The 22723-nt window shown below is 37.7% G+C and overlaps 1 non-coding gene and 1 pseudogene across 1 annotated transcript; one reads left to right on the top strand and one right to left on the bottom strand.

The window, feature by feature from the left end:
- The first annotated feature begins 3289 nt into the window (after positions 1–3289).
- On the top strand, positions 3290–13145 carry LOC111333451 (histamine H2 receptor-like; annotated as a pseudogene).
- Positions 4013–5626, bottom strand: LOC111346205 (uncharacterized). Its single transcript, XR_015999392.1, has one exon. It is a non-coding gene; the product is annotated as an uncharacterized LOC111346205 (transcript).
- Positions 13146–22723: the final 9578 nt, after the last annotated feature.

Here is a 22723-nt window from a genome sequence, read left to right as displayed (position 1 = left end):
ATAATGCTGACAAAAACTCACGAACTATGCAGCAAAATTTTATATTCTTGAGTCAATTTTCAAATATATGGATGTATTTAGATACGGCCGTTAAGTAAAAAAAGTTTCAGTTTTGCTACGCGAGGGAAACCGAAGTAAGCTCCCCGAAGATCGCGTGCTGTCAGAAACTTTGAATATTGAGGAAACGTGATTCCATTTTCTCCGAGCAGTTTCCCAAGATTTCTTTCCTCTTACGCACAGTTCGCTTCAGCCTTGTTGCTGTTTTCAAAATGGCCATTGTCAAGGGGATTTGGGAAATCCAACTACAATACTAGAATCTTGTATTGCTCCCAAAGAGGTATTAAATATTACCACTTGCGTTTTGAGTATTTTGATATGTTATAAAGAAAGGAAAAGAACGAGATATTTGGTTAAACACGAGAAGAAAAATTCCATGTCTTCAAGCAAACATGTATTATTTTGTTTGCCATATAAACACCATAGGCCTTTTTCAAGAGAAAAGTCGACTTTATTAACGAGAAAACCTAATAGAGCGACACGAAAAGCGAGTGACTTGTCAGCAGCTAATTCACGATAAAAAATCATTCTAATTTTTCATCTTCCCGCACGGCTGGAAATCCGTGATATCATGTTGATATCGTGACGTGCAACCTTACCTAGGGACATTTTCATAACAAAGGACGCTATTCGAGACGGCATGTTGCTGCTTCTACATGTTTTTTCTAAGCTTGATCGTGCGCTTAAATCTTAAACTAATTTTATCTTTGAGATCTCCCTTACCTGGGGACATTTTAATGACAAATAACGCTATTTAAGACAGTAAGTTGCCGCTTCTTTTCATGATTTTGTAGAAGCATCAGCTCTGTATCCTCAAACTTGAATAAAATCTGTTTAGGAAGAAAACTTATATTTCAAGAAGCTTTTCTTTACATTGTCACACTGATGGGGATAAAGAAAATTATTGTTTCGCCTTGCGTGTTCGGCGTAAAAGGCAATTGGACAAAAACATAAACATCCTTGATAAAGGTAAGTTTAATACTTTTGTAATACCTTCCTGTTCAAGTCTTAGACGGTATTCAAACCCAAAGCTTCCGTCTGCTACAAGTTAGTTGGGACGATATAGGCCAAATATGCAATTAATGAAACGGCTGATGATGGAAAGTCGATGAAGAAAGTAAGCAAATTGTAATTTTGTGACGTTGTTTGAGAAGTACGAGGTATTTCGATTCCGTACGTTATATATACCTCTAGCAGAATGCCCTGAAAAGTAAACATCATGGGTAAATTAGTTTAAGATTTAAAACTGCGGTCGTAGATACGTATGATGCAGATATTGTATCTGATTTATGTAGATATTGTATCTGATTTATCATCACGGGTTTATTACGAATCAGCTTAACGACCTCCTCCCAGTCGGCTTGTTGGCTCAATTGGTAGAGCGCTGCATTAGTATCGCAGTGGTTCAAATCCGGTACAGGCCTTTTTTTTTATTTTCAGGTCTGATTTTCGCTATTGCATAATAATAATAATAATAATAATAATAATAATAATAATGATAATAAAGTCTTTATTCCATCATAAGATAAAACTACATATCTTATGCTACAATGAATTTGGAAAAACTACAACAGAAATCTACATACATATTATGAATTAAAAAGTACTTCATTACAATAAATGGAGCTTAAATATCAACCTATTTACAAAGGTGTTCATAAAGCGCTGTGTATTAATTTTCGGGCGTGCGCAGCCTTTTATCCTAAGATTGTGTACATATGTCTTTTGGACAGGAATGATGTCTTTCAGGGGGTGGCAATCCGTTGATTTTAGTTTCTTCAAAATGTTTCGGTCTTGTTTGTTTAAAAGGTTCTTGATAAAAACTGGAAATGAGATTAAACCGCGTTTATGACATTTATTGCATAAATAGCGCTCTCTACTGCGAGGATCGTGCATCATACGTATCTACTACCGCAGTTCAAAATATATGAACTTCATATATTCATTGTATCTGATTTATCATCACGGGTTTATTACGAATCAACTTAACGGCCTGCTCCCAGTTGACTTGTTAGCTCAATTGGTAGAGCGCTGCACTAGTATCGCAGAGGTCAGTGGTTCGAATCCCGTACAGGCCTGATTTTTTTCAGGTCTGATTTTCGCTATTGCATAAATAGCGCTCTCTTCTGCGAGGATCGTGCATCATACGTATCTACTACCGCAGTTCAAAATATATGAACTTCATATATTCATTGTATCTGATGTCAAGTTATGTTCATCATCATCATCATTTGCCTTATTTTAGGAATACAAAGATTCATTTACAGCGATAACATCTCAGTAGAAGGCGAGGAGACCAAAGAAGCCAGCGGGGCTTATGGGAGAGCTACCTCACTTACAATAATAAATCAAATCAAGTAAAAAACGCGCCAGTTTATATTTATTAAGGCTCGCTCATTAATCTGCTAACCACAACATGGACAGGTGCATCGATAGGAGAAAGCATAGTTACTCTTCCAGAGTTTTATTTGTATTTTATCCTCTGTTTTTATCTCCGCGTATTAATCAACTATAGTTTATAATACTTCTCAGAAAGAAACTTGACGTTTCCAGCGTCAGACTTTCGTTGGTTAAAACCAATGTCAATATCTATTTCATGGTCAGATGATTGAGTTTTTTTTCTTGCCAGCCATGCAGCACGAATCTCTGTCACCTGAGTTGAAGGTGATTATCGTGCGTGAAATTAATTACTTGTACAGATCTGTCTCCCAAAGTGCTTTTTTATATTTAAGATTTCGAAATCATTACAAAATCCTTTTGTGGTAATGAAATTGTGCTCTCGTGAATTCCAACAGGCGCTGTCAACTGATAAGAGAGACTCCATTGTACCTTCGACACGATTCAGTTTGATTACTTTTTTACTGATCTGTGATAAAGAATAATTATATTACCTGTTTCTTTGAAAAGCAGAAAATTCGTTACTTTGCCGTGGGAAGAGATTATCTGGAAACCTTTGGTAACTCCATGGCAAACTAAGGTACAATGATGACTCGATTTCCTTTAGTCAGTTTGTCATCTTTTACTTAATTTACTTACTTTATTCGCCGACATTCGTAGAAACTACTCGCGCTTGGCGAATGCCGGAATTGAATATAAAAGCACTCTTTCCACTTTTCAAAGAGAGAACGTAAGAATGAACCATCCCAGTGAGTTATCGATGAATAGATGACTGTATACGTTTGCGTCATTAGTAATGATATGAACTTAAAAAAAAAAGACTTAAAAGGGACTTTTCTCCTTAAATTCGTAGATCATTAAAAACGTGTCACTGAATTGGAGGTTCTTCACAATAATCGTTTGTTTTCACCTAACGCATTCAGCCTTATCATCGTCTATAACCCTAAGCAATTGGAATACAACTGTGGTGCAACAAAACTTTCTCTTTCCAAAGGACACAAATCATAAAACAACCAAACGTTGCCTTCTATTTCTGTTGGTAAAGATGTCCAACCTGGTATTACCACACCGAAGTTTAGAAGTTATTATAACTGAAGCGAGTGTGTGCCTTGCATTGAACATCACGAGTTTCATTGGAAATGTCATGGTCTGTTTAGCGGTGTTCAGAAACCGAAACTTGCGATCAACCACCAACCTGTACATCACTGCTTTAGCAATCAGCGATCTGCTGTGTGCAACGGTGGAAATGCCGTTAACAGCTGCAACCTTGATCATCGGAAGATGGGATTTTGGTGACGCCGTGTGCCAAATTCAAGGCTTTGTTGATGCATTCGCCACCTACTCGACCCCAGCAACCTTATGTTTGCTGGCTTTTAACCGTTACATACGAATTGTCAAAACGAATCTGTACAATAGATTGTTTTCTCCACAAAAGTCCATCATCTGGTTGTGTTGCATGTGGCTTTTCCTTGCATCTTATCTGTTGACTGGTCGAGTCTCAAATCGCCTCTATTTTGAATTCAGTCCTGGCTATAAAGTACCCTTGGTTTCGCAAACATGACTCTTTCAAAAACTTTGGAAAAAGCAGTCAATAGTGAAAATGGCCGATAGTTAGCCTTGTCGGTCTCTTCCGAATTCTTATAAATGGGGGAAACATTGCTACACATTCCAAACCATAGGCCAACTGCAACTTGTTATAAGATAGTTAATCAAACATGTCAGTGGCTGTTCAACGGCGGGAGCTGTGATACGCAGTAATCTTTGCGATATGTTATCGCATCCTACAGCTTTCCTTGGATTAAGCTTCAGCAGTATGTCCTTCAAATATTCCGCCTCTATCAGCTGAAAATCAAAATTGTTAGCATGTCCGAAATGTTCAGGAATCCTCTTGACGCTAGGGGGATCTGTAAATTCATCCACACTCATTTGAGCGCCGTCACTTGTTGCTGCGTCACAAAAATAATCATTAAATATCTCAGCAACAAATTTGGGGTCCGTAATCAATTGCTCGTTCCCCTGCAAAACGATCTTGAACTGGGTCTTCGCCTTACTTGGTAGATGCGGTTTCACTTTCCTCCAAAATTCTGCATGATGCTTTTTATTCAAGGAAGCATCAACACAAAACGACTTCACCCCTTTCCTTTTTAATAAAGTTACTTTGTTTCTCTGTTTACGGTATTCTTCCCAAGAAGAATCAGTTGGATTTCTAGCGTATTTCTTGAACAGTCGACTTCGCCGAGAAATTTCACATTGTAATTCAGGAGTGATCCACGGCAGCTGGTCACCTCTGATCCACTTTTTCTTTAGAGGAGCGTGTTTGTCCAACACCTCGCAGTAAAGCTTCGCCCAGTGATCCCATAGGTCATCAGCATCTTCAAAAGTTACGCCGAGTCCCAAGGGACCCTCGTTAGTTCTTCTAGAAGTTCCTTTTCATCCAAATTTTTCATACTTCTATATTCAATCTTGCGTGCGGTTGGTCTTGGAATTTTCTGTTTCCTGACTGCGAATACTAAATCATGATAACTAACTCCAAGATGCAAGTTGCCATTGGTGGCGAAACGTTCAGGATGACTGGCCAAGATAACATCTATCAATGATTGGCTTTTCTCCGTAATTCTCGTAGGTTCGGTAATTTGTTTGAATAAACAAAACCTGTCGCACAAATCCCTGAGTGCCTTGTTTTTCCTTCTTCTTTCATCTTCATTAACAAGCCCAAATTATAATCTCCTATTAAAATTATCTCTTGGCGGCACCTAAACATCAGTTCGATTGCAGAACTCAGCGACGATATAAATTCTGCAGGCTTGTTGACTTTCTCGGATCTGTAGCATGCACAGACAATGAAACGGCACTTTCTAAAATCCGTAACATCTAAACATATTTCCTCGACCGACTCCGGCTCTAATTTTTGACCCCTGTAGGCAGACAAGTCTTCCCGTATGAACGCCATTAATCCACCTGCACCTTTTTTCCGATCTCGTCGTACAATCCGGTATCCTGGGTGATAGAGTAAACTAGAGGAATACGATCCGTCCAGCTTAGTTTCGCCAATAAATAGAATATTAAACATATTCCGGTTCAACATTTCTTTAACCTCATCGAGCTTGTTTTGAATGGAGTTAATATTCAGATGAGCGATTTTAATGTTGGATTTATAGTAGCTGCTTGTATTCCCTGAAAACCATTCCAATGAGTCAGGTATCGAATCGTCATCACTCATAACACTCAGTACTTCTTTGTTCACCGAATCCTCAAAAAAGCTGTCTGTAAACTGAGGCATACAGCAAGTAAATCAAAGCCATGTGCCGTTCCTACGGTAGCTGTTCAATTTCTTTCTATTCATGCCAGTGCACTTTAAGTGGAAAAGGCCACTACAACCAGAACACAGCACGCCATTTTGGTTCTTTCTTATAGCTTTGCCGCAGCCGGTGCACACACTTTTAGTAGGTTCTCTCCGCTTCTCTTTCTTTCCACAGTAGGTCCGGGATTTTTTTAAACGTCTCCACTGATGGCAATTCTTGCCAGTGGAAAGCAAGAGTCGCTATTCGGGTAGTAGCTCAGTTTGGCTCCGAGATACCTCGTTCTCTTTCTCACACACGCAGCCTTCGTAGTGAAAATATTCCTCAAAGTACATGAATATTCGCAGTAGACAACTGATCCAGTGCTTATTGAAGTTTTCTTAGAGATGTCAATGGAGCTAAATACCAGAATAAGTGTGATAAGAAGGCTCAGATTATTAAAAGTGGTAGGAACTCTACCACGGCCCGCCATCTTGTCACCTTGATCAGTCAATCCTTTAATAACTCGATGCCCACGAATTATGTGGAAGAAGGAAGAATTCAGATATTAACGAGGGAGAGTCACATTGATTAACGTAATTGTTAACTGCAACTACCTCTCGTTTTAACTTTCTGAAAGGCCGTTTACACGGCAGAAAAATCGAGTACGGACGTGTCAAAAAAATAGAACGGACCGTATAATTTTAGCCGTTTACACGGATGATGTTTTATCACGGGTCGGACAAAAAGAGGCATAAGGACCAAGTTAGCAAGGTTGCGTTTACACTGCAGTTTTTTGGGGCCCCTATGGCCCCAAAACAAGAAAAAACATGGGTCCGTACCTATCCCCCAAAACATGGTACGGATTGTTTACACGGGCAAAAATGTCAGGTCCGTACTCCTTTTTTGACAATTCTGTACCCGATTTTCTGCCGTCTAAACGGCCTTTGAGTTACTTTTTGGGAAGGATTATTAAATAACAAATTGTTTTTAGGTCGCGTTTCAATGTTTTCAAAACAAATTCAGTACCATCAAATTTATTTCGAAATCAGTTTTTACGGAAAAACCAAAGTGATTTGAGAGCGAGAGAGACGAAAGAATTAAAAATTATCGCCAGAAGGTCGTGACCAAAGTCTTTGCTCCAAAATTGTGCCGGTCGGCAAAATGAGATATATTTGTGAAAAAATTGCAACGAAGCTTGAGATGTTCTGCAAAGTCACCCAAGCGAAACGGATACCGCCCGCTATGAGCGTTGCCGGAAGGGGTGAATACTGCCCGCACTCGGAACCAATCAGATTGCAGGATTTGTAGAATTCCGCCCGCTCACGAGCTGAGAGAAAAATAATATAAGTTATTACGCAATTGTCTTTATTCGTGGTTTTCGTTTTTGTTTTATATGAAATAGCTTTCTGAATTATTCTTATATTACGTGCTTCTTTTGTTTCATTCGTAAGATTTTTTTTTGTTCTTATATTACGTGCTTCTTTTGTTTCATTCGTAAGATTTTTTTTGTTTTGTTCACTTGGGTTTGTATAACCAATTTCGTTATTTCACGTGGTATAGTTGTACGTCAGTTCAGGATTAGTTTTGTGGTAGTTCAAAGTTAGTTCGTGTCAATTTAATTTTAGTTCGGGTTTGCCTCTGAGTGTTTAAGTCGCGATCGCTGTTTAATTTAGCGCTTTGTTTCGCTTTGATCGCTTCTGTCACTTTGCTTTATGTTTTCTTTCTATTCGCTTGGTTCCGTTTTCGTCAAAGGAATAATAAATGTAAGAGAGTAGAGTCTTCGTGACTTCAACTTTATTTTGCAATTCCACAATATCCCATTATGTAGATAAAACATACAGGCAGTAGCTGCAGCTGCTCATTAAAAAAATAGCTTTACCCTTTGCATCTTAATATCAATATGCATCTTCTCTATACTGTTCTCAAGATATATTTCCCATGGCACTGACAGCGAGAATTTGTTTCTCAGTTAAAGGTTCTCAATTAGTGATCATTTCCTTTAATCTCGAGACCTTAATGTTTGAATTAGAGGTGATGTTGTAAGGAGAAAATAAGATACCTATCACTAATAGCAACTGAGGGGTTAACAGCTGGACTGGTTAGGTTACCCCTATTTACCAAAGAATCGCATAATTAATTAAAATCTGATTGGTTAACGAAGCGCGGTATCCAGCGTGGAATTGCGAGTTGAAAACGAGACCAAGTGATATTGTTTTGCATCTCCTGTTTTGCGCTTAGTATGAAAACAAACTATGTTATCCTTTTTTTTATATATATATTCAATTTTGCGATTCAAGGAAAATCCATTACCTGACTCTTGAATTCCGAGTTAAATAGCACTTGAAAACCGATATTGCAATCGTCACTTCGCGATTCGTGCGATATCGGTTTTTGCGTGCAATTATTAAACGCGGGATTCCCTCGTCAGATAATGAATTTTCCTGTAATATAAACTAATTTAGATTAGCTGAAGCATTTATATAGAAATACATATCTTAAGTAAGACCTATACTTATAGCACAAAGACTAATTTAACAATATAAACATAAAAAAAATTAGGGGATGCGAATGTCAAGCGTAGGAGTTTGCGAAAACAATAAGAGACCAGAAATGAAGTCCCACAAGAAGAAGGTTGAGTATGCCAATCCATTTGTCTGGTGTTTTTATCGTAATCTATGAGAACGAGAAAATGTCATGTGGTGGTACATCATTACATTAATACATAGCGATTTCCAGATCATGCGAAATTTGTGCCTCGCAATGGTCTTACATCTTGTGAAAGTGTTTAAGGCATGCTCTGATACTGATTTACTGTCAAATTACTTTCAACCTTAAATTATTTTACCACCTGATGAGGAACACCATCATTTCTCGATGTTTATTTTGGATCCAATCAATTACGTAGGAAATGATTAATTTATTCAGCTCACGATCCATGATTTTCCTACTGAGCAGCTGAACAAAGCCTATAAAATGACAATTTAACAGTGCAAACGCCTCTTTCGATTCTGAACATTATCGCCGGAAAATTTTAAAGAAGCCGAGGACTCTAGCAGAAAATTGCCTGAGATGAGGTAAGCTTTTTGGCAATTATTTGACCTATCAATTCGTTTTCACTTCAAAATTTTTCTGGCGACTGATGTTGAACAGTACATTTCTACAGATTCAGCCTAAATTCAGGGAGAAGTGACAACCAGATAGAGTTTTATAAACAGAATAACGTCTAAAATGCTTTCCTTGAAGGCCATCAATTATAACGCTTTTATGAAAAAAATTCATTTGGGAGGTTTTTCTTGTTAATGATCTTTGCAAAGGTATTTCCAAAGCTGAGTACATTTTTTATTACACTCACATGTACTACTGGAGGAGATTAATTTCTTGGTTAAGGTTACTGTCAACAAAACAGGGTACCTTACGGCAAAATCGTCTTAGGCGCCTTGCTTTAAAGGAAACAGTGGAAACTTTTGTCATAAAGTATAGATTCTGACATTAAGAAAAAAGGTTTAAACAGTTTCTGCTTTGGTAGGTACGTGCATGTCTTTAAAAACAAAAATGAAAGTGTCGGCTTAATTGACTGAGTCGCCAGCCTCCGCAAACTCGACTGTACTGATGACTCGGCAGATAATAGGCTAGCCGAAGTAAGATTCGTTTTTGGTATCTTTTTCGGTTCCTGAGAAAATATCTTTTGAGGTTGGACAAACGAATATATATCGGCCGTTGTCACGCGCCGGGAAGTTACAAGAAAAACATTCTGAATTTCTTTAAAGCCTAGCAAAGCTTGGTTTTTTGATATCTGACGAATATTATAGCCAGCTGGAATATTGAGCCGCCTAGCGAGTCTCGTGTTGATAAGCTGCCAGTAACCCGTCCCTTTCGAATTCAGAGGCTCTACTGATCGTAGTTATAACCTCTTATCGGTCTCGGGACAATCTCATCTAAGTGAAGAGTGACTGGTTGAGTAACCCTGAAAAGGACTGCAGTTGGTGAGACTGACTGTGGACGCTTCGTACTTCGTTAAGCGAAGCGGAGGTTTATAACTCAATCACAACTCTTTTGATGTACTGAATTCGATATCGTTTTACTTGCTATTCATCTTTGCAAAAATATTTCAGAATACATTTTTTCATACTCCTATACGAAAATTTAACAGTTTTAAAGTTTAGCTGGAGAGCATGCATGGACTTTCTACTGATCTTTTACCAAGTATTTTTATGTCACTCGCAACTCTGAGCTTTCGAGGAGGAAAAAAGCGTTTGGATCGATGGTTGAAAGGGTCACTTAAAAAGAAAATATACATGACATGTCCATGTTTGAATTTCGATCTATTGCCGGCTTCATAGATGTAAAATATGCAAATCAACACCTCTCATTTGATCAGCAGGGATTTGCTAAAGCAAAGGCATAGAAAAAACCAGGAAAGATTTATTACTCGACGTTTCGGGGTCATCGTGACTCCATTATCAAGAGACTAGTTTAAAAACATGCAAATAAGGAAAGGTACAAGAATAGCATAAATTAGACTGAACGGCTTAAACGGGTCTCCTTCTGCATTTCCAGAGTCATGTTGACATTAAGTACAAGCGCAGCCTAGTTAACACCATGGTGGATCGCGCTTATCGATTATCTTCTAACTGGTCTTTCTTCTCCGAGGAATGTGACCGCCTTAGAGGGGTTTTTCATAACTTGAAATACCCAAAGCCACTGGTTGAAACTACAATCAAGCGGTTCGTTGAGAGAAGGATTTCATCTGCAGAACCCTGTCCATCACCAGACGTACCATCGGAGACTGTGAGATTAGTGTTACCCTTCAAGGACCAGTCGTCAGCTAATCATGTTAAACAACAACTGAACAGTCTAAGCTCGAAGTTAAGCGTGACTGTCCAACCAGTGTTCGTTAGCCCTAAGCTCGATCAACAGCTTAAGCAACACGAAATTAAGCCCCCTATTGTTAACCAACAATGTGTCGTTTATGAATTTAAATGTAACCTGTGTGATGCAGGGTATGTGGGCTATACTCGTGGTCACTTACACGAGCGCGTAGAAGGGCACACAAGGAAATCATCTTCTATCTACAAACACTACCACCTCCAGCACAATAGTGAAATGCCTGAACGCTTGATCGAGCAATTCAACGTCATCACGAAATGTAACGGCAAATTTGATTGCCTTGTTAATGAAATGTTGTATATTCGCATGCGTAAGCCAACACTGAACGTGCAAACGGATTCCATCCGCGCCAAGGTGTTTGTTTAAGCCGTTCAGTCTAATTTATGCTATTCTTGTACCTTTCCTTATTTGCATGTTTTTAAACTAGTCTCTTGATAATGGAGTCACGATGACCCCGAAACGTCGAGTAATAAATCTTTCCTGGTTTTTTCAACACCTCTCATGGCAGAAATATCTAAGCGATTAAAAGGAAAACTACTGAAAAAAAAGAATAAACCGGCAGCTACAGCTAATGTCCTCGATGGAAAAAGAATTTGGATATAGGATGTCAATTTTCGACCGTTTTATATGCTTTTTCTTTATTGGTCTTTGTAAACTTTGGTCAGAAAACATTTCTCTACATCCATCTCCGTATGTGGGGTTTTGCGTCTGCTGGAAAGTTAACATGGACAGGTTATTTTTTCTTTCCTTTTCAATTTCATCGATAACTTTCAGTTTGAGAAGAAAAGGAGACTTTCTTATATCATTTTCTAAAATTAAAAGGCAAGAAGAACAAAACAAAAAATCAACAAGGAAACGCTAGGGTGAAAGAAACGCAGCACTATCGAAGACTTCCAAAGATGAAAATAACACACGAAAAAAAAGAGAAAGAAAAGAATTACTCAAGTGACGCAGACATAGTCCATTGCCAGCTTTAGGGTTGTGACTTATGCTTAACGACATCATCCGCTGCAGGCCAAAAAACTATTATTAGTAAAAGAAACGTGCGAAAGAAATTGAAGCCGAAACCTGATACGCAGATCCAAGTAAAGTGGAAAAACAACATTTTCGAACTTTTCTGCTGAGCAATTCTGAATTATGTCAATAATGATGATGATAGACGTGATTACAAGAATGATAATCGTAATTAGGATGTCGACAACTATGATAATTATCAGGATTATAATGATGACGATGATAATAATAAAGCAAGCGAAATAGAACCGAAAGAAAAAAAATGTTTTAGTTGTAAGCGTTTATTTCCAAGACTAGTTATTAATTATGCATCCCATCCGAATAAATTAGCAGTGTCACTTGCGTCTACGTAAGGAAAATACACACGTTATGTTCTCAGCTTGGATTGCTTGCATCTGTAGGAGATTTTAAGAAAGCCCTCCGTGATTGCAGAAATAAAAAATGCACGCGAAAAATAGTAAAAAGGAACCAATCAAACTGGCATATAGGAAGGTGGTTTTCACAGAATTCATACGAGTGATCTTGAAACCTTTGCAAATATGCAATATCCCCATCTTTTCCGTAATGAGATAATTTTATGATTAGTCTCGCTAGCGGGAGTAACGTGTTATCAAAAGGAAATGCATATTCTTATTTTCTGAGACTCTAAAGAGGTGTAACGATAACTTTCGGTACACAGTGATCAATAAATGCCGCCGAGGTTTGACAGCAGTTAACCGCTTTGTGAAAATTGTGAAAAACGGAGCTCCATATAAAGTATTTCTCTCCCGTTAGAGCCAAAATTTGGTTGTGTTGCGTTTGGAAGTTTCTTGTGCTTTACCTATTGATTGGTCGTGCGACCTATTTACTCAGCTTTGAATTCGTAACCGGCTTTGAAGTATGTGCCCTCTGTTTCGCCAATCAGAGTGTTCTAATCGTTAATTTTTGCATAACATCTGGGTTATTTTTCATTGTACCACTATGCAGTGGTATGTTCAGTTACTACAAATTATTAACCAGTACCCATCAACATCAAAGAACCATAGCTCCGTCACTCCGTGACAGGACCAATTGCGGAGGAAGCCGTTCATTGAAAGAGATAAACGTTACGCGAGTCCTATTGTGAGTGGCCGCTGGATTCCTGTTTTCGGTGCTGGATACCAACGTGGGCATTCATCGTTTGGAAGTTTTTTCTCCAGATACCTGTCCTAGAAGAGCAGCAAATCTCGTCACTATTTTTCTTTTTCTAAGCGCTACGATAAATCCTCTCATTTACGCTTTCACAAATTGTAGTTTCCAATCAGAATTTCGCAAACTGCTGTGTTGCTGCCATGCATCAAACGAATGTGCCGCGGCTGATGTCAACGATATCAGAGAGATAGAAGACGAGGCGAATGTGTAAGACCAAGAGAAAGTTTTTTCTTTTGATAAGACTACAGTTATCAAAAGGGCGAAAGGATTATTTACATTTTCATGTGCACCATGAATAAGCCCTTTTAGCTTGGGTTATGTCTGCAGGAGTACTGTAGCAGATAGAATCCATTCAACTTTATCATAAAAACACGAAAACCCTACTTACTTTCAAATAAGAATTGAAAACTGCCGGAACTTTTCTGAAGAAGCTTTGGTGTTCTCGTGCGTGCAAAAGCCTTCAATTTGAGCACCATAAAACTCTATAGTCATGGTTCAAGAGGAAGAATATATAATCAAAAGGTCTGAAAAGAAGCTGTTTCGATTTTTGCTCGTGTATAAATGCAAAACAAAGGGAAAACAGTGATACTGATGTGCCTCTCTATGTGGAGTGATGGGGATCTTTGATTTGAAAAGTAGAAAATAAAGAATTAGCGACATGACGTGGCGCCTATAGCTGACATATTCGATTGATGTGATTAATTGTGAATTTACAAAGACAACTACCTTCCTTATCATATGTCACTCTTCAAGAAATACAGAATTTAAAAAGTGCCGACTCTGTGTTGGACCGATTATTTTTAAACAGGGGCTAGAATTTCCTTTTTGACCGGCTCTTCATAGGCTATAACCAGCTAGTTTTGTGATGCAAACGCCTCGCTCGATTATTGATGAGTGATATCGACGAAGCATTTCAGCAGAACCGAGGATCCTTTAAAGAAAGTTATTGAATTTGAGGTATGTTGCCATGAATAGTACACTAAACAAAATGAACTCTTAATTTTAACTTCTCCTGAAGCATCTTATCAATTGCGAATAACTTCGTTTGTTTATCGATTCATGCAAAACACAGAAGCGACCAACAGTGACCAATATACATTATTAAAAACTGGATCATTGGATACTGCAATTCAAGACTTTTTATTGGCTTAGCCATTATGGTATATGAGCCAATATACCATAATCTACAAATATGGTAAGCGTACGCATCAGCTTAAAATTAAAAGGGAGCTAAAAATTTAGTAAAATTTAATAATTTAATTTAACGTTTTTAATAAAGCAATTATTCCACTCGTTCTTGTGGGATATGAAATGATTATCATCTCATATCCAACGCGCGCTCGTGGAATAATTGTTAACTATCAACTCGGTTGATAAAACCAAATTATCCTGTTACGATAATACCTCCATTGACGCAGCACCACAATTTCTTTAGAGACTTTTCCCCTTTTTTCCAAGCTTGGTGTCTGTCTTACATACTGATATTTTAAGCAAAGTGAAATATTTTAGTTTTAGACGCATTTACACGTACATAAATGCTAAATAAAAGGAACATAAAAGTATAACGCCCCCACGTCGGATAATAGCTATCGCTAAGAAAGCAATCGATTCTAAGTCTTGCGTAAGGCGCAATTTTGAAAATGCATGACTGAAAGAAAACTGCTTTTAAAAATAATGAGATATGTCACTTTGATAAGCAAAATTGGAACGGTTGCCATCCATTGTTGATTATTGTGGTACTTATTCCCACTTCCCCGTTTTTTGTCTCTTTCCATACTGACAAACATACTCATTGGCGAAAGAAATGTTTTACCTACACTTTTGACATACGTTTGAAAATGCCTTCTTAGGGCAAATGAAATTTGACCTTTTTCTGATAGGATTGGTAAAGAATAACTTAATTACCATGTATATGTGCACGATCCTTCGCAGTAAAGCACTATTTAAGCAATTGTGAAAATCAGACCTGAAAAAAAATTCAGGCCTGTACGGGTTTCGAACCACTGACCTCTGCGATACTAGTGCAGCGCTCTACCAATTGAGCTAACAAGCCAACTGGGAGCAGGCCATCAAATTAATTCGACATAAACCCGTAGAGTTTATGTCGAAACCAGTAGAGTTTATTGGTAGAGCGCTGCACTAGTATCGCAGAGGTCAGTGGTTCGAATCCCGTACAGGCCTGAATTTTTTTCAGGTCTGATTTTCACTATTGCCTAAATAGTGCTTTACTGCGAAGGATCGTGCACATATATGTTTCATAACCGCAGTTCATATATATGTATTTCATATATATTTGTTGTTTGATTTATCATCTACGGGTTTATGTCGAATTAATTTGATGGCCTGCTCCCAGTTGGTTTGTTAGCTCAATTGGTAGAGCTCTGCACTAGTATCGCAGAGGTCAGTGGTTCGAATCCCGTACAGGCCTGAATTTTTTTCAGGTCTGATTTTCACTATTGCTTAAATAGTGCTTTACTGCGAAGGATCGTGCACATATACGTTTCATAACCGCAGTTCATATATATGTATTTCATATATATTTGTTGTTTAATTACCATGTGTAGACAGCCTGTTTCAATTTCAAAACAAAAATCTCTTCTTTCGGATGAAGAAGAAGAAAAAGCTTAAGGCAACTTTTCATTCACTCTGCAATAAATTAGACTGGAGTTTTTTTAGTAGAGAAAATGGTAAAATGAAAAAAGCCATAGAAGCTGATTAAGCGAAATGATTTAAAGGAAGGCTGGAAAAGAAGTTGTGGTCTGCATTAGAGTATAATTTACGCGTTGGCTTTTTGAGGGAGAAAAAATTTAGAATAAAAAAATACCACAATAGTTACCAATTGGGATTTAGAAAGACTCCTTGGAAATAACTTTTATTTATCTGTCTTTTTTCAAGAAAGGTGCTGGTTTTGTGTTGGATTGATAATAATTCAGAATACGTTTTCCAATTTTCCTTTTGACCGGCTGTTTCTATGCAGTTGGTTTTGTGATACAAACTCCCTGCTCCCTTTTGGATAGATCTTGAAATTGAGATCTGCTTAGACGATTATTTCATTACCAATCTCTATTCTTGGCCATATTACAAAAATCAAATAACTTTTCACTTAACCATTTACGAACAACAGTTTTCTTTGTTTATCGATTCATAGGAAACACAGAGGAGACAAAGGCGGGCCGGGTATACCCCTCCGAGGCGCACACCAATGTTTTCTTAGAAACTTGTCCTTTTTTATCAAACGTAGTGTCTGTCGTACAAATACAGGCTCCGGTTGTTCAAAGAGCAGATAACGCTATCCAACAGATAAATCGCTATCCAGCGGATAAGTGTTACCAAAACGTACTGCACTATCCACCGGATAGAGATTTATCCAGTGTACAGCGTTATCCATCCTTCGAACAACCGGGGCCTGATCTTTTAGTTTTCGACGCGTTTGTGTGCAAAACATCAGAAGGAAGTCTTGAAATAAGAGGTGGTCAGCTTTTAGTAATGTGATGCGTATATCAAATTCTTCCGTAGGAGAGAATTTTTTAATAAAATATACTAAAATAGAGAAGCAGCTGATATCCTTATCAACTAAAAAACACTAGGAGCCATAAAGGCGCGCGCTATAGACTTAGGTAGTTGAAAGGGACGCTCTTTGTCTTCTAAAGGAAGATCTTTTCGGCCCAGAAATCTAAGGTATGATTGAATTGCTTGTGGCTTCCCCTCGTATTTTTACAGTGACGTCTGTCCTTAAAAAGATTCGATGATCTACGGTATCAAAGGCCGCTGAAATATCCAGCAACAAAATTATTTGTTGGCCATCATCGGTATTAAATTCAATGTAGTCATTAAGGAAAGGAAACTGATCAAACTCAAGCTAACAATGAACGCTGCTTATTTTTAAACCGAAGCTGAGATATAGCTTGAGATTTTTTTATATGCAAGACTTTTTTCTGATAGGAATGGTGAAGAATAACTTAATTACCATGTGTAGACAGCCTGTTTCAATTTCATAACAAAAATCTCTTCCGTCGGAAGAAGAAGAAAAAGCTTAAGTATCAATGAACTGAAAATTACCAGCGGGTAACGGATGCAATATTGCCAAAAATTGCACATTCAAGGGTTTGTCTCGCAACGCTAAAATCATTTCAATCTTAAGCTCATCTTGTAATTTTACGGCCACGAATATCTATTAATGACGTTTTTAACAAACTTGTTTGTATGATAATTTTTCTTGTCAGTTAGTCATCGCTGTGAAACTTGTTAACTTCGCAGCAAGGATCTCATACAGAGTTGAATGCAATGAGGACATTACTTAGAAGAGCCAGTAAGGATAAGAGAAACAACAAATAGCTATAGCAGAGGAAAGGAAAGAGAGGGAAATAATTATAAAAAAGGATAAAGGAAGGATAAAAAGTCAGGATAAAGACAAACAGAGGCAAAGTGCAAAATGTTTGAAATAGGAGAATAATATTAAGTATGGAGCTGGAAACAAAATGAGATACATAAGGTGAACTAGAACTGAGGAAAAATGTATAATGAGCGGTGTGGCATTTGTAATCAATAATTATAAACAAAGAATCTCAGCTGAACTAAGAACGTTCTTCCCAAATTGAGAGTTTTAATCCCAATTTTCTGGGAAATTGGTGGGGCTGGAAACTGTTCGAAAAATAAAACAACTACGTCGAGAAAAAGGTAATCCTTCAGCTTATATCGTGCCGTAAAGTCATTTCTGAACACTTTAAGACTGTTAGCAATACCAGTCGGTTGAGGCCGAAATAGAGTTAATTTAGATCGAGTGCCAATTCTTAACACACCTTCCAGCAGCGGACTAGATCACCTGTTCCAGGCATCACTATTCTTTAGGCGTTGGCTGGAGGAGAAAGTGACTAAGATGCATTCAGTTATCCAGCCATGCTAAACGAAAAACGCGCAAGGCTTAGCAGAATTAGTAGGCAGCTTTCGAGAAAAACTTTCTCGCTAACCTCTTTTTAGGTTTCCTTTTTAAAATTATAACTATTCAAGGAAGTTACAAAGCACCGGTCCAGTCAAACTGCTAAAATGGCACAGGACGTTGTTCCAGGTTTTAGTGTTATTCACCAGCCGGGAGATCCGCATTTGGAAAAACTGTGCCCGAGATCTTGGATACCGGTCGAGGCTGTAGGTCGAGGGCTGTACTCAAGACAGAGGGCACAGTTTTTTCCAATACGGACCGACCTAGGATGGTGAATAACATTTTTATTTTCTTCTAACGCATAACGAAATTTTGCCAAAAGAACCCGAATTATTTAGGACTACAATTACGGGTTTAATTACGAGAAAATCCTCCATAAACTCAAAATTTTTTAAACGAGTGGATGATAAAGAAAACAGACGTTATTCAAATTAAAGAGAAAGCTTTCACCGGAACATTTACAAGCGCATGTACACTTTTGAATAAACACTACTATGCTGGTATAACAAACGCGCACGAGTTAAATGACCATGCGACGATCTTCTCGTAAAAAATAAAAAACACACAGAGATCTTACGGAAAGTATTATTTACCGCAACGACGATTAATCTTTTAAGATTTACCTCTGTTCCGTTTTAAAATGTCACGAAAAGTCAAATTGTTAGTGAATGCAAATGTGTGTTGTGGAGTTGTCAGTCTACTTGTTTGTTTTCTACAATGGTGTGTATAAGTCTTGTCTTTCTTCCACCTAAAAGTTGAAGTCAATGACACTTTCCAGCTAGACACTAAGGGACTTAATGCGACTTTAATTCATCGAATTCTTCGGTTTCCGTCGTGAAATTTACGGTAGAAATGTCCAAATTCAAGGGATTTGCAAAGAATATGCGAAAGTATATTCATACAGAAGAACTCAAAACTTCGCTCAAAGTTTCACAAACTAACAAGTTGTGCTGAAGAATTCAGATATTAACGAATGAGACTCACAATGATAAACAGAATTTTTAACAGCAACTACCCCTCGTTTAAACTTTCTGAGTTGTCTTTTGTGAAGGATAATTAGACAACAGGATGCTTTTAGGCCGCGTGTGAATCTTTTTAAAAAAAATCTAGGACTACAAAGAGAGGAGAAAGAATTAATGTTATTTATTCTGCCTAGCCGGCAAAATGAGATATATTTGTGAAAAATTGCAACGAATCTTGTGACCGGTTCTAAAAAGGATACAGTCCGCTGTGCGCGGGCAGAATGGGAGAATACTGCCCGCTCTCGGAATCAATCAGATCGCAGGATTTTTAGAATACCGCCCACTCAAAAAAATAATGATATAAGTTATTACGTAGTTGTTAGTTGTCTTTTTCCGTGGTTTTCGGTTTTGTTTTATATGAAATCACTCTCTGAATTATTCTTATACTATGTGCTTCTTTTGTTTCATTCGTTAGTTTTCGTATTTTTTTTTTTTTTTTTTTAAATTTTGTTTTGTACACCTGGGTTTGAGTAATCGATTTCGTTATTTAACGGGGGTTAGACTAGGTTTACACTAGAGGAAATTGTTCCAGATTTCGTGATGAATCCGAAACGTTTTAGTACCGGATTGATTTTGCCGTTTACACGAAAGTGGACGAATCCGAAATAAAAACTTCCCGGCTTGGTCGTGTCTCCGGAGATTTTGAATCCGAAATTTAAAGTTAGAACTTTGAATCCGATAACTTTTGAAACCGGAAAGTTTTGTCGTGTAACCGCTTTTTTTTCTCGAATCCGGATATTATTTCCGCCTGCAATCTTTTGAGTTTGCGGTGAAACCAAAATGGAGGATCTGATGCTAACATTGCTGGCGGTCTCTGGTTGCCTAATCTTGTTGCAGGCTCAGGCGATAAATTTTATCATGTGTACCTCAGTATTTCTGAGGAAACGCAAATTATTATTGCAAGGAAGTTTAACTTCAGCCACCCTTAATCGCCGACGACGTAGATGGCTTGGCATCTGTGCAACTCAAATTTGCCTCAGTGACATCTGGATCTACTCTAGCCTATTTGGGGGAGGCATTTTCACTTTGTCGATCGAACGACAAAACAACACTGGGCTTGATAACCATTTCATTTCGAATGTTTCCGGAGTTGTCGTTGTGCGTAAACGGTCAGAAATTCGAATATTGTTTCAGTGTAAACGCCTACAAATCCGAATACTCCAAAATACTCCATTTTCGAATTCCCGCCACAACTTGGTCACAGTCTCCCTCACGGCTGGCCGAGTCGTCAGATTGAGGCTAACACAGCGTGCTTCGTGTAGTTTTCCAAGCAAACTATTGTTTAAAACTTCACACATGACTTCAATCGATAATTTTAGCAATCTAAATTGATCATTCCAAATCTACAAACGATTTAAGAAAACTCAAAGTAGAAGAGCTGTAGGCGATTTTGAGGAATTTTGGCGAGCCAACAAGCAAGATCTTGTCCTGCGTTGCTTCGTTCTTGTCGAACGATCTAAAGCTGGTCCTTTGATTGATACAAACAACGATTCTGTGCCTTCTACATCCTATATAGCTGGTCGGATACAATGAATATATGGAGTTCATATATTTTGAACTGCGGTATTAGATACGTATGATGCACGATCCTCGCAGTAGATAGCGCTGTTTATGCAATAGCGAAAATCAGAACTGAATTCATTGTATCCGATTTATCACTTTCACGGGTTTATTACGAATCAACTTAGCGGCCTGCTCCCAGTTGGCTTGTTAGCTTAATTGGTAGAGCGCTGCACTACTATCGCAGAGGTCAGTGGTTCGAATCCCGTACAGGCCTGATTTTTTCAGGTCTGTTTTTCGCTATTGCATAAATAGCGCTATCTACTGCGAGGATTGTGCATTATACGTATATAGCTGATGTTACTCATTTACGAATCCAGAAAACTCTCCTCTAGTCTAAACCTAGTCATAGTTATGCGTCAGTTCAGGATTAGTTTTGTGGTAGTTCAAAGTTATTTCGTATCTATTTAATTTTAGTTCGGGTTTGTTTCTGAGTGTTTTAAGTCACGATCGTTGTTTACCGCTTTGTTTCGCTTTGATCGCTTCTATCACTTCGCTTCATGTTTTATTTATTTTCGCTTGGTTCCGTTTTTGTCAAAGGAATAATAAATGTAAGCAAGTAGAGTCATCGTGACTACAACTTTATTTTGCAATTCCACAATCATCCCATTATGTAGATAAAACATACAGGCAGTAGCTGCAGCTGCTCATTAAAAAAATAGCTTTACCTTCTGCATCTTAATATCAATATGCATTTTCTCTATACTGTTCTCAAGATATATTTCCAATGGCAATGACAGGAAGGATTTGTTTCACAGTGAAAGGTTCTCAATTGATGATAATTTTCTTTATTCTCGTGACTTTAATGTTTGATTTATTGATGATATTGTAAGGAGAAAAGAAGATGCCTATCACTAACAGCAACTGAAGGGTTAACAGCTGGACTGGTCAGGTGACCGCTATTTATCAAAGAATCACATAGTTAAATAAAATCTGATTGGTTAACGAAGCGAGGTGAATTGCGAGCTGAAAACGAAACCAAGTGATATTATTTCGCATCTCTTGTTTTGCGCTCAGTATGAAAACAATCTATGTTATCCGTTTTTTCTCTTTTTTACTTTACAGTCAGTTTTGCGATTCAAGGAAAATCCATTACCTGACTCTTGAATTCCGAGTTAAATAGCACTTGAAAACCGATATTGCAATCATCACTTCGCGATTCGTGCGATATCGGTTTTTGCGTGCAATTGTTAAACGCGGAATTCTCTCGTCAGCTAATGAATTTTCCTATAATATAAACTAATTTAGATTAGCTTAAGTATTTATTTAGAAATACAAATCTTAATTAAGACTTATATTTATAGCACAAAGACTAACTTAACAATACAGATATGAAAAAAAATTAGGAAATATATGGAGGAGCAAGTATTAGAATTAGTAAATAAATAAATTAACAAAGATGATTATTAAATTTAAAGTAGGCTTCATTTTCTCTCCCCACGAGAAGGTTGAGATTGCCAATCCGTTTGTCTGGCGGTTTTTTCTTAATCTACAAGAACTAGAAAATGACATGTAGTGGTACATTATTACATTTATACATAGCAATTTCCAGATCATTCGAGATTTGACACTTGCAATCGCCTTGCATCTTGTAAAAGTGCAAAAGGCATTCTATGACCCTGATTTCCTGTCAAATCACTTTCAACCTTAAATTTATTTTTCCATCTGATGAGGAACACCATGATTTTTCGATGTTTCTTCGGATCCAATCAAATTCATCCGTCATTACGTTGGAAATGATTAATTTATTCAGCTCACGATCCATGATTTTCCCACTGAGCAGTTGCACAAAGCCCATAAAATGACAATTCATCCATGCAAACGACTCGTTCGATTCTGAAAATTAACGCCGGAAAATTGTAAAGAGCCCAAGGACGCAAGGGGATGCGAATGTCAAGCGTAGGAGTTTGATAAAACAATAAGTGACCACAAATGAAGCCTTACGCCCACGAGAAGAAGGTTGAGTTTGCCAATAATAATAATAATAATATTAAAATTTATAGTGCGCAAATTCCATAAAATGTTCAAATGCGCATTACAAGATTAAAAATTACCATTAAAATAGACTTACAATAATTTAAAGAAACAATGAAAAGTAAACTTAGAATGGCTAAAAAAAAAAAAAAAAAGCTATAAAAATGCACTACGAAAAAGGTGAGTCTTAAGTTTAGCTTTAAAAATATTTACTGTTCCTGCGCTCCTAATATCCAGCGGTAGTTCGTTCCATAGTTTCGGAGCAGCACAGGTAAAGGAACGGTCCCCCAGTGTAGCTTTCGATTTAAATGATGGATGGCTAAGTAAAAGCTTATCGCTGGAATTTCTTAAATTATATTTGGAGGGGGGTCTAAGGGAAATAAGGGAGGATAGATAAGAAGGGGCCAATCCGCTTGTCTGGCGGT

This window comes from Stylophora pistillata, chromosome 3 (genome assembly GCF_964205215.1).
Source record: "Stylophora pistillata chromosome 3, jaStyPist1.2, whole genome shotgun sequence".
Taxonomy (NCBI): Eukaryota; Metazoa; Cnidaria; class Anthozoa; order Scleractinia; family Pocilloporidae; genus Stylophora; species Stylophora pistillata.
The sequence above is the reverse complement of the archived record's forward strand: the minus strand, read 5'-3'. Positions and strand labels throughout refer to the sequence as shown.